The sequence below is a fragment of the Jaculus jaculus genome, chromosome 5 (assembly GCF_020740685.1).
Source record: "Jaculus jaculus isolate mJacJac1 chromosome 5, mJacJac1.mat.Y.cur, whole genome shotgun sequence".
NCBI classification, from domain to species: Eukaryota; Metazoa; Chordata; class Mammalia; order Rodentia; family Dipodidae; genus Jaculus; species Jaculus jaculus.
In genome coordinates, this window is record NC_059106.1 from 97,602,666 (window position 1) to 97,615,927 (window position 13,262).

Sequence of the window (13,262 nt, forward strand, 5' to 3'; positions counted from 1 at the left end):
GGCCCCAGCACGGAGTGCTGTGGTGGCACAAAGGACAGGCGATGGATTGAGGTATCAGGCCAAGTTTTACCGATAAGGGAACGCTGGGATTTGACCATTATAAAATGGCAGTTTGGAACCTGTGACCGTCTTCTGTATAAAGGCTTCAAGAGTGCCATATTTTCTTCTTTACAGTGATGCACCAAGATGTTTATTTATAGAGTCTTGATGGATTATTAATTCAGTCTTCCAACAAATCTTTAGAATGTGCTTACCATGTGCCAAGTCTCCACCAGGCTCTAGGCATGCACTGGCAAATTCCGTGCCACTACCAAGGACAGCTCAGACTCAGAAGATGGCATGAAGGTTACAGGTGCCAGGTGGGCAACTTCCCTTAGAGAAATCAAGCACGGAAATGCTAAAACTACTGCCCCCACAATGACAAGCATGACGAGTGTTCTGATCCTTTGCTGCTGGGTAACTTACATACGGACCACAGAAGCACACACACATGAATTCATAGAGGATGAACATCTCTGAAGGGAATACAATATTGAAGAGCTACTGTTCTATTTACTCATTTGACCAAAACATTTTGAGCATGAGTCAGGCTTCCTGACTGGTGTCAGCCACCTACACTGACTGGCTCCTGTTCTGCTCTCAGACTACTCTAGAAATGGTCTTGTGCGTAAAAATTTATTATTGTGGGGTTGGGGAGGTGACCTCAGTGGCTAAATTGATTCTGGAGCAGGCATAAGCACGAGTTCAGAACCCAAGAACTTACATAAAATGGCAGGTATGGTGGCATGTGCCTGTAATCTCATACTTAGGGATGCGGAGACAGGGGAGTCCCTGGGGCTCAGCGACAGATCCCATCAACCTCTGGTCTCCACTTGTACATCCCTCCATACCACACACATTTAAATACACATAAGCATGCACACCACAAGCATACACTGCCAAAAGTCTGTGCACTCAGTACTATCTAGAAGGTGACAAGTGCTACGGAAACAAACAAGAGACTTGGAAGGGTGATGGAGATGGCATAGATGAGAGAAGGTGTAGCTACATCTTGAAGGATGGGTGGGCCTGGAAATAGAACTCAGGAGATCCTCCCTTATCTGTGGGGAAGGGAAGATGAAGAAAAGTGCAAGTGCTATACACTGAAATCACCCATTATCTATCCATTTCTTCATGGACACTGAAATCCACCACACTGTTACAGACTGTATCTACTGCCCCTAAAGTATAAGTTGCAACTCTAAATTCCAGTACGGCTCTACATGGGTTAAAACATAATAATAATTAAAGTTAAATAAGGTCATAAGGGCAGGACCCTAACCATTAGGGCTAGTCTCTTTTAAGAAGAGACAGCAGAGAGCCATTCTGTCTGTGCACACCCCGAGGAAAGGATTCTGAAGGCAACACTGTACCAACCAGAAAGAGGGCCTCACCTAAACTAATCAGGTCAGCAGCATGAGCCTGTGCTTTTGGCTCTAGAACTGTGATAAAATAATTTCTGTTGTTTAAGCCACCCAGTTCATGGTATTTTGTTATTACAGCTCAAATAGACAAACATACATGCTCCTACCCAAGCCATTCCCACTACCCTTAGAAGCTCAGAAGTTTAGAGTTTATTTCATCGCAGTGCAGCTGAACATGACTAACGTAAGAACAGGAGGGTCATATTCTTATTCCAGTGGACACTACCACCTGGGAGAATCAGAGACTGGACTCTAGCTTCTTCTGTTTTGGTGCTGCTTGTGTACATCATCTGGCCTTGAAGCATTCATGGTTTCCTTACAGGTACTATGCACTCAAGATTCGACTTTCTAATTTCTTTTTTTTTTTCAGGCAAGACCAACAGTCTGGCCTTCTTTTTTTTTTTTGAGAGAAAGAGAGAGAGAGAGAGACTGATCAATACATGAGCAAGGACCAAAGTAAGCATTTTGGTAGATTAGGTGACCATCTGCTTGATGTAACCTTAACTTATTTTGTGATGTGAACAACTTGATCTGTTCTAATGTTAAATGTTGAGTATGACTAAAGGATTCCATGTAGGAATTGTAAATGCTGTTTACTAATACTTCTACTTCTTTCTTAAATTTTTATCTTTTATTTTTTTGCGGCAGATCACTCTAGCCCAAGCTGACCTGGAATGCACTCTGTAGCCCAGGTTAACCTGGATCCTCCTACCTCAGATTCCCAAGTGCAGGAATATACTCCTTTTTATTCTCAGATAATTTCTCCCTCTACCACATACACTTGGAAGTTAGCTGAGAACATGTAATTTGCTTAAAAAGAAAAGGTTACAGAGATGCCTCAGCAATTAAGGTTGCAAAACCTAACAACCTGAGTTTGATTCCTCAGTACCCATGTAAAGCCAGCTGTACAGTGACATGCATCAGAAGTTTGTTTGCGGTGGCTGGAAACCATGCATGCCTATTCTTTCTCTGTCTCTCTCCTTGCAATAAATAAATAAAATATTTATAAAGAAATAAAGGATTTGTGAACAAAAGTATCAGGTGTCATTTACAGAGCAGAACCTTTAAGAACCAGTGAATGATTTGTAAGTTCCCTTCCTCTGCATAGCAACCACCACCATTCTAGGTGAGGGAGGTTCACCAGCCCGAATCTCTGAGGAAGGCGCTCAGGGGGAAAGCAGGCCATTTAAGACTCAGGGTCCATTGCAGAAAAGGTGATGAAAAGAATGTAAGAGCCAAAGGATTCCTTACAACATGCTTCTCCAGACACAAAATAACCTGGGTATCCATGACCTCACAGTGCCTGACACTACCTACACAAGACCATCATAATAGGAGGAAAAGATGATGACATCAAAATAAAAGAGAGACTGTTTGAGAAGCTCTGTGAGGGCTGCTTGTGATTGTGGAAACAAGTTGCTATTGGTGGGAAAGTGGACACTGAAAAGAGGGAAAATGGGAAGAACTCTACATATTCTATTCCCTCCTAAAATGAATTAAGTTTACAAAGACATTTATTGAACATTGAGCTTTAAGACAATTACTTGATTGACTTGTAAAGAGATTCACTAAGGGCCAGGCCACATACTGTGGGAAAGTGGGGCGAGGATTCACAAGGCTTCCTACCGGAGCATCTTGCTGCTTTGTTAGAAATAAGATGGCACTACATAGTTCAGAGACTAGCCTTGAACTTGCTTTAGTACAGGTTGGACTAGAACTTGAGATCCTACAGTCTCAGCTTCCTGATTATTGAGGCTAAAGGCATGTGCCATTATGTTTGCAGTCTTTTCTTTTTGGAGGCTGGATCTCACTCTAGCCCATGCTGGCCTGGCAGTCACTCTGTAGTTCAGGCTGGCCTTGAACTCATAGTAATCCTCCTACCTCTGCCTTTGAGACAGAGAGAGATAGAAAGAGGCAGACAGAGAATGAGAGAGAGAGTGGGGGTTCTAGGGTCTCTTGCCGTTGTAACTGAACTCCATATGCATGTGCCACTTTGTGCATCTGGCTATACAAGGGTATTGAGGAATTGAACCTAGGCATCAGGCTTTGCAAAAAGTGCCTCTAACTGCTGAACCATCTCTCCAATCCATGTTTATAGTCTTTTAGTGAAACAATAATCTATTCATTTATACATTTGTAAACAACCCCCCCCCTCCACTTTTACTAGGCAAAATCATTCTCAGTACATACTGATAGACCCAACAGAAAGCTCCCAGCCATCATGGTGGTTGTTGCAGTCAGGTTCACATTGCTGGCAGAAAATGCCTGACCAAGAGCAGCTTGTGGGAAAAAGGTTTATTTTGGCTTATAGACTTGAGGGGATGCTCCATGATGGCAGAGGAAAATGATGGCATGAGCAGAGGGTGGACATCACCTCCTAGGCAACATCAGGTGTTGTCAAACAATGGCAAGGGGAAACTGACTATAATATCCATAAGTGTGCCCCCCAACAATACACTGCCTCCAGGAGGTATTAATTCCAAAATCTCCATCAGTTGGGAAGCTACCATTCAAAACACCTAAGTTCATGGGGGATACCTGAATCAAACCACCACATTTCACCCCTGGGCCCCATAAACTGATAACCGTCCATGATCTTTTAACTGAGCCATAATAGAGAAAGTTCCCCCCAAACTAATAATGGCGCAGAATAAACATTCATGTTGCAAAAGATGGCATTGGGCATAGCAAAGAAATATTCAATCAAAACAAGATTTGAACAGGGCAAACATCAAACTCTGTAGCTCCAAGTCCAACAACTCTAGTCAGTGACAAGTCTACAAGTCTGATAATTCTAACCAGCAACAACATTTTGAAGTTCCAATTCTGCCCTTCCAGCTAGGCTATTCACAGTCCTGGAAAGCTTCATCCAGGGCTAGCAGCTCTCCTTAGCAGCCATCTCATGGTCCTAGCAACTCTACTGGGTCTCTGCTGCAACCCATGGTCCATCCTTACAGCTCCATTGGGCCTCCATACAGGTAATCCTGCTTCACACTGCCCATGGCCATTTCCAAAACACAAGGCCATGTTACATTCAATGACCCTCTCTTTACTGCATTTCTTATACTCCATAATATTAGGTGGGTGCCAATTTGTTAATTCACAGGGAATAAAGCAGACTGAAGAACAGGACACTCCTTGAGCCCTCAGGTCCCTTCAGAAGAGTCTATATTCTTCCTGTTACCCCAATGAAGGCCAGCAGGCCCAATCTCAAAGGTCAGCTGAACAAGCAGAAGTTTCAACCCAAAGATATCATTTCTGTGCCATATCCCTCCACTCACATCAGTTCATTTCTACACAATGCAACCTTGCACAAATTCTTAGGACATGGGCATAGCAACAAGCCTCTCACACAGACTGCTTGTAGCCCAGTCCAGGGAAAGCTCTGTCTCATCCTCATAAGCCAAATCTCATAGTCCTTAGTTCTTATTACATTTAGGTCTTTTAACTCTGACCAAAATAGTCCATCAAGCTGTACTTACAACACTGCAAGGTGTCTCTTAGGCCAAGGTTTCAAATCCTTCCACATTCCTCCTGAAAATCAGCTCCAAAAGACCAAAGCCACAGTCAGGTATCTAGCAGTAACAACCCCACTCCTAGTACCAACTTTACTATTACAGTCAGGTTCACATTGCTGGCAGAAAACACCTGACCAAGAGTAGATTGTGAGAATAAAGGTTAATTTTGGCTTACACACTCAAGGGGAAGCTCCATGATGGCAGGGGAAAATGATGGCATGAGCAGAAGGAGGATATCACCTCCTGGCCAACATCAGGTATACAACAGCAACAGGAGAGTATGCCAAACACTGGCAAGGGGAAACTGGCTATAATAGCCATAATCCTGTCCCCAACAATACACTGCCTTCAGAAGGCATTAATTCCCAAATTTCCATCACCCTGGAAGCCTAGCATTTAGAACACCTAAGTTTATGGTGGACACCTGAATCAAACCACCACAGTGGTACATATGGAAAAGATGAGCACAGTACAGTACACAGAAGCTAAGTGATTTTAAAAATAGTTTTGCTTATCTACTTGCAGAGAGAGAAAGAGAGGATATTAGGGCCCCTTTCTGCTGCAAACGAACTCCAGGTACATGTGCATCTGGCTTTACATTTTGTGCATCTGGCTTTACATGGGTACCAGGGAATTGAGCTCTTTCCAGAAGGCTTTGCAAGCAAATTCCTTTAACCACTGAGCTATCTCTCTTATTCCCTATAAATTAACTGTTTTATGTCAAGAAAGGAAGGCAGTATCCATAACAGAGGTCAGGATAGGGCTGGCAGAGTACAGGGAAGAGACATGTACAGGGTCTTTCAGAGCTACATGGCTACCTCCTTATACACTCTGATTGCAGGCCCATACTGGGGGTAGGGATGAGGGACCTCAGACAGGAACCCAGGTGCTCAAAAATGAAATTAACCACTATACATACACCTCAAAAGTATTTTCTTAACATGCAGGCTATTGGGGGTTTACACTGACTCAGTAATATCTTCATTTGTAGTGTTTGTAACTGTATACTTACACCAGTCATTTTATAAAGCACTTAGTCTACAAATGTTATTACTTTGTGGCATAAGCACTGAAGCAAGCAGGTGTCACATCTTTCCTCCTGCAGCCAGTGCTCTCTAAATGCTCCCCACCTCCCACCCCCATGCCCAGGCATCTTCAGGGATTCTCTCCTATCTTTCTTCCATGCAGCCCTTCATCCCAGCATTCTTCACACTTTCATAAGCACTAGTTTGGTCACTTGGATTTCCTCATCTTGATAGTGAACATCTTAAAGAGAGAGAATGTGTAAATTATCCCCATATGCTCAGGACTTAAGCTATCCCAGTTTGGAGTTTCCCAAAGGCAGATCCAAGACAAGCACTCAAGTGTGCCTGGTTTATTTGGAGTCAGTGATGGTACCCAGTGTCAACTGAGTAGATTTGGTTTCTCAAGCAGAGCAGAATGCAAGGATACTGAGCAGAAACTCCAGGCAGATCTCACAATCCCATCAAGACCATCAAGACATCAAGCCTGCAGTGAGGGACTAGCTCTGGGGCCACCTGGGCACTGGACATTGGCAGGGATGTTTGTCGCTGCAGCAATCATGAACAGAATCCCTGTGAAGTCCAAAGTGCCACTTTGACCCCTCATGTGACCAGTTCGCATGTAATGCACAATTTTAGAGATTCTGGCCCACGATCAGTTGGCCCTATTGCTCTGAGAGGGCAGTACATTATCATGGCAGGAGCATGTGATAGACAAAATCACTCACCTTGTGGCCAGGAAGCAAGAGGGAATGGAAATGGACTAAGGTTCCACAATTCCCTTCAAATTCACACCCAAACAGGTCCCACTGGGCCCCACCTCTTAAGGTTTCCACCACTGCCCAATTGTATCTCCCAAGGGACTAAGCTTTTGACATATTGGCTTTTGGGAAACATTGAAACATTGTGTGTGTGTATGTATGTGTGTATATATATATATTATTATATATATATATATAATGTGTGTGTGTGTGTATGTGTGTGTATACACACATATATATACACACACTTATATACAAATATATATACATATGCATATATATATATGTATATATTATATATATTATAATATATACATATATAATATATGTATATATTATTATATATATATTAATAATAATATATATATATAATGTGTGTGTGTGTATGTGTGTGTATACACACATATATATACACACACTTATATACAAATATATATACATATGCATATATATATATATGTATGTATATATACATCAAAGTGATTGGGAGCATGGAGTAAGATAATATACATGAAGTCCTTAATATACAAAGAAAATGCTCAATAGTCTCTTCAGATTATTTCACTTTTCTCCATAAAATGATGAAGAGGAGCTGTTATCGCTACCTTGTAGATGAAGATATTGGTGGCTGGGGATATTAAGTGGACCATGAGCTCCATGAAGAAAGGGGTATGTCCACCTTGGTCATAGCTGCACTGGTCATATATGTAATTAAGCCCATAGAAGACTTCACTAAATATTTACTGTTCAGAGAGATTTAAATTCCACCTGTCTTGATCCAAGACTGGAGCCCTTTAAAGTGCTATGGAAGTCTATTTACCCTCTGGATCTGTGGGCAGATGTAGTTGTTCAAGACACAGACTGAAGGGCTGAAGAGTCAGCGTTCAAGTCTGAAGTTATATAACTACCTTGTGAGCCAACTACAGACATGTGTCACTTAGTGATGGGAACATGCTAGAAGAAGCGCACCCTTAGATGACTTCATTGTGTAAATATCACAGTATACTTATGAACCTGGGGCATGTACAGCATACCTCCAAAATGCAATCGGGGTCGAGTACACATGATGTGTGGGAAGCTGCTGCCAGCACAGCATGCCACATTGCTGTACAATAAACTTTTGTTTTTAACAAGCAGATGGAATACACTCTAATTACCAAAAAATAACACAATAAATCCATAGATCAGCGAGAGCGGTTTATCATCATTCCAAGCTTTATGTAGAGTAAATTGCATGTGATGCACTTTCACACATCTGGTCATGTGGAAGGTTTTTTTTTTTTTTTTTTTTTGCATCAGCTGCACCACAAATATCACAAGTTTTGCTATGATACCACTCAGTGATATGAACTTTTATGATCCATCTATTTATTTGAGAGAGAAAAAAAAATAAGCACACAGGGCCTCTTGCTACTACAAATGAAGCCCAGATTCACATACCACTTTGTGCATCTGGCTTGCATTGGCACTAGGGAATTGAACCCAGGTTGTCAGGCTTTGCAAGCAAGTGCTTTTAATAGCTGAACCATTTCTTCAGCCCCTCCATTACAATCTTAATGGGACACATGCCATAGCAGAGTATGTTGGTGCAGGACCATGTTTGTATAGCTCCAGCACTCTTCATTTCCCCAATATAAACAAGCTCCTTACTGAACATCTCAAGGGCAGCTGAGTGAAAAGGAATTACCTGGGAGACAGAGCTTTAAAGGACAGTTCTATCCTGGAAAGCCAGCACATGGGTGACAGGAAAGAAAGACCTTAGGGGCAAGGTCCAGATAGGGTGCCTGGGATTCAATTCATCCAAAGGGAGTAGAAAGAACAAGAGAAAAGAGCAAGTGAGAGAGGGAGCTAGGGGTTTCTTTCCCCCTAATTTCATGTTTCCTAAGCAAGGTCTCATCTCATCCCTGTGAAGAGTCTGTAAAGAAGATTCTCATTGTATAGCTAAGGAAACTAGGGTCAGAAAAGTGAAGTGCCTCAACTAGTTCACCCAACCTAGTCAGAGGACTGCTACCCAGGTAGTTTTGACTGTAAACTGTGTTCTGTCCACAATGACAGGTGCTTCTCTTTAAGGTAAAAGAAAGTGAAAACAGATTTCTCAGTTTTATAATTTCGCCAGAAAGTATTGCCTTCTCTTAGGTGTTCACTGGGAAATGATTTACCTCTGGAAACAATGCCACCCCATTCCTCTCCCTTACACGACCTTTTTAACTAAGTAGCACTCCTATCATTGCAATGTGGTGCCTGCTGCTCCAGCTGCCTGGAATTTCATTCCGTGGTCAGGCTGCACATTTGTGATACCTTTAAATATGATCTGTGCTTAGCTTATTGTTGTAACGGATGGGTAAATAAGCAAATTCCTTCTAGTTTAAAGTATAATGTCGATTTCACTTATTATCACCCAGCAGAGAGGTGTGAGGAGTGAAAGTCAGCATGTGGGCTTAAAAATTGAACCCTGTAAAGTTTATAGGCAAGGCTCAATCTAACAGCCATGAAACAAACACAAAAAAAAGCACAATCACTTTACAGGGGTTTTCTGGGGGACTCTGGAATCTAAGTGTTCAAGTTCAGCCCATGTAATAAAAGGGAGTTTATGGTGGGTTTCCAACAGGCAGGAGATGGAGTGCTTCTGGTGGCTCACCATTCAGCAGGACAAGCTGTCATCAAAACCAGAGTCTGTATGGAGAAGCTATTACTTGGGCAAAGTTTGCTAAAGAGAAAGAAGACTCAACTACAAGGGAAGTAAGGACCCCTAATTTACACAGCACTAGAGACTGACTTCCTTCCTTCCCTCCTCCCTTCTCCATATCCTTTCTTCCTTCCTTTCCTTCCTTCCTTCCTCCCTCTCTTCCTTCCATACTTTCTTCCTTCTTTCCTATCCTTTCTTCATGCTTCCCTCCCTTCCTTCTTTTCTTCTCCTTCCTTCCTCCCTCCCTTCCTTCTATCCTTTCTTCCTTCTTCTCTTCCTTAGTTCTTTCCTTCCTTCCTTCCTCCATCCTTTCCTTCTATCCTTCCTTCTTTCTTCACTCCCTTCCTTCTATCCTTTCTTCTTCTCTTCCTTTTCTTCCTCTCTCCCTTCCTTCCTCTCTCCCTCCCTCCCTTCCTTCTCTTCCTCTCTCCTTCCCTTCCTTCCTTTCTTCCTCCTTTCCTCCCTCCCTCACACACCAAAGGCTTACTTAGTACCTGAAAGCTAACTAAAGCAGACTCCCTGGGTATACCATCCATATGAGGGGGTGAGACAAACAGGTTTGTGCTTGTCAAGCAAATGCTGTCTTTGAGATGTGCAGCAGCCATAAAAGCAAATGCTTGCCGGACACTTACAGCAACGTCATCTGCGCTAGGACATGAGCACAACAGCTCCGTGAAGTAGGTGCTGCTAACTCCACTTTACAAATGGCAAAGCATGGCAAAGGACTTGCTCAAGGGGAGGTGATGTGCTATGTAGAAGGAGTCATGAGGGACTCTTGGAGAGGCAGAATGAGGGCAGGAAAGAGGTGTGAGACCTAGAGTCTAAGAAAGTAGGAGGAGTTTTCTGGAGTGAAGTCATATAGGTAGGCACATTTTACCCACTGGAACAGAGTCCCAAAGAAGGCAGGGGTCATAAGCATGGCATCTCTTTTTTTAATATTTTATTTATTTGGTTTATTTTTCTGAGAGAGAGAGAGAGAAAGAGAAAGAGAGAGTGAGGCGGACAGAGAGAGAAAGAATGGACCTGCCAGGGCCTCTAGCCACTGCAACTGAACTCCAGGTGCATGTGCCCCCTTATCCATTTAGCTTATGTGGGTACTGGGTAATTCAACCTGTGTCCTTAGGCTTCACAGGCAAGTGCCTTATCTGCTAAGCCATTTCACCAGCCCAAGCATGGCATTTCTAGCCCCAGGAAGGAGCTCTTTGTGTGAGAAGCAGAGGCTGTGATCAGAGAGGAGATGTGATGGAGCACAAAGGGAGCTGGAAGTCATAGCAAGAAGCCAAGCAAGGAATTTTTTTTAAATATACATACATACACACACACATATACACACCACACACACATAATACATATATATGTAATATATAATATATTGTAAACAAATATATATATAATAAATACTATAAATGTATATATATACATGACACAGAGAGAGTAGGGGGAGAGAAAGATTGTGTGTGGGTATCCCAAGGCCTCTTGCCATTGCAAATGAATTCCAGATGCATGCGCCCCCTTGTGCATCTGGCTAATGTGGGTCCTGGGGAATCGAGCCTCGAACTGAGGTCCTTAGGCTTCACAGGGAAGTGCTTAACCTCTGAGCCATCTCTCCAGCCCCTGCCTTTAACTCTTGTACCATCTCTCTCCAGTCCCAAGTAAGGATAGGCTCAAGACACTATTACAGTTAACTCTGGCTGAGAGTATAGTGCAAGGAGATGATGTGAAGAGAGAAAGTTAGTTTCATGCGGAGCAGGGAACTTTTGAGGACTTGTTTTTTGCTTTGTGTGTGTGCATGTCTGTGGTATGCATGCATGCATGCATGTGTTCATACGCATGTGGTATGTGTGCATGTACAGGTGCATGTGCACATGCATGTATGTGCATGTAGAAGTTGACATCAGTGGCCTCCTTTATTGCTTCTCCACTCTACCTTTTGAGATGTGATCTCTCACAGAACTCAGAGCTCAGCTATTAAGCTAGAGTAGCTGGCCAGTCAGCCCAGGGATCCTCCCCAGCCCTGGATTCCAGGTGTGCACCACCATGCTTGGCATTTTATATGGACACTAGGGATTTAAATTCAGATCTTCATGCATGCTTGACAAGCACTTTACCCATTGGGCAATCTATACAGTCGAACTGGAAGGATTTCTGAACAATGCATTTGTACTTCTACAATTATATTTCTGTAAGTATGAAGTAAGAAGTAGCAAGATTGGTGGACAGAATAAAACACTCGCAAAGGGTAAATCTAGGCTCATCCATTCAGTTTTATTTTAACAAGCAGTAGAATCTTTTAAAAAAAAATTTGTTTATTTTTACTTATTTGAGAGTGACAGAGAGAAAGAGGGAGAGAGAGAGAGAGAGAGAGAGAGAGAGAGAGAGAGAGAGAGAGAGAGAGAGAAAATGGGCACACCAGGGCCTCTAGCCTCTGCAAAAGAACTCCAGACACGTGCGCCCTTGTGCATCTGGCTAGCGTGGGTCCTGGGGAACTGAGCCTCGAACCAGGGTCCTTAGGCTTCACAGGCAAAACAGTAGAATTTTTAAAGAGATTTATGTGCATAGGACATGCTCAAAATTACGCACAACACTCATTACCCAAGGGCCAGAGTGGCTGGGAAGCACTCTAAGCCTCAAAGCTAGCAGTTATTTAACCAATATAGTCTTTTCTAGTCTGTAAGGTATCGTCTTGATTCAGTTGTTGAGTATGAGTTGATTTGTTCAGGTTTCAGAAAAATGAGAGTGCATGTTTCTTTAGCATAAAACATTATACCTCATCTTCTTGTACCAGTAAGTTCTCTCTCATCCTCTGTTATGGACAGCTATATTGAGCAACAGAGGACACAAGCTACCTGACCAAAGCCCCACAGCGAGGTAACGGAAAATCAGCGAGGAGATGTGTGCACCATCCGTAGTCCTCATTAATGCCACTTCTTCCACTTTAAGAGGAAGTTAGAAAATTGTGGATAGAAGAGGCATGAAAATTCTACATAAAAGGAAACATTTTTTTAAAAATACAAATGTGCCCTAATTTAATTTCCAACCCATGTCTCAACTGGCTTTGGGGGAAAAAAAAGGTTAAAATGTAATTCTCCAAAACGAAGTTATTTGATAGAAGAATATTAACCTCCTCGCCCCTTGTACTTTGACTCGTTTTCTCTCCTTTTCATTTTTGTTTGTGGGTCTATTCATTTTGGTGAGGCCAGGCACGTTGCTAGGTAACGGGCCCGAGGCGGGCGGTGCGTCAGGCTGGCCGGCGGCCGGGGTGGCGGACTTCCCTAGCGCTGGCTGGCGGCAATGCAGTCTCTCACAAAAAGCATTTATCACCGGGCAGGCACAGTAATGGCCACTCAGTGGAGGGGAAATTGAGCTGACCCAAAGGCCAAAGCTGTTAGGGAGACTGGTGGGAAGGGTAAGAGGGTCACAGCACCCTTTTCCCACCCACTTAGTGGGCAGTAAGCGGTAGAACAGCCCGGCCACTGTTTTCACTAACATATCCCCAGGCTTTGCACCTGAAATAAATGTTTGCTTGACATTAACGATAAAAAAAAAAAGAGGCAAAAAATAAAATCGGTTTTCTCCAAGAACAATGAACTGAACAATGAACCCTGTGATTTAAAGTTAGCCAAAGTTCCCTCCAAAACTTGATTTTGATAGTTAGGCTGGAAAGAAAACCTTGAGAAGCGCATTCTAAATAGACATTCTAATAGTGAGCATGCAAATGTGCTTGTAGCTCTTGAGTTTGAAAGTCTGTCTATGGAAAAAAGTGTGCCTTTCCTCAGAACAGTACCACTTTATCGGCATCATGGTCACACTGA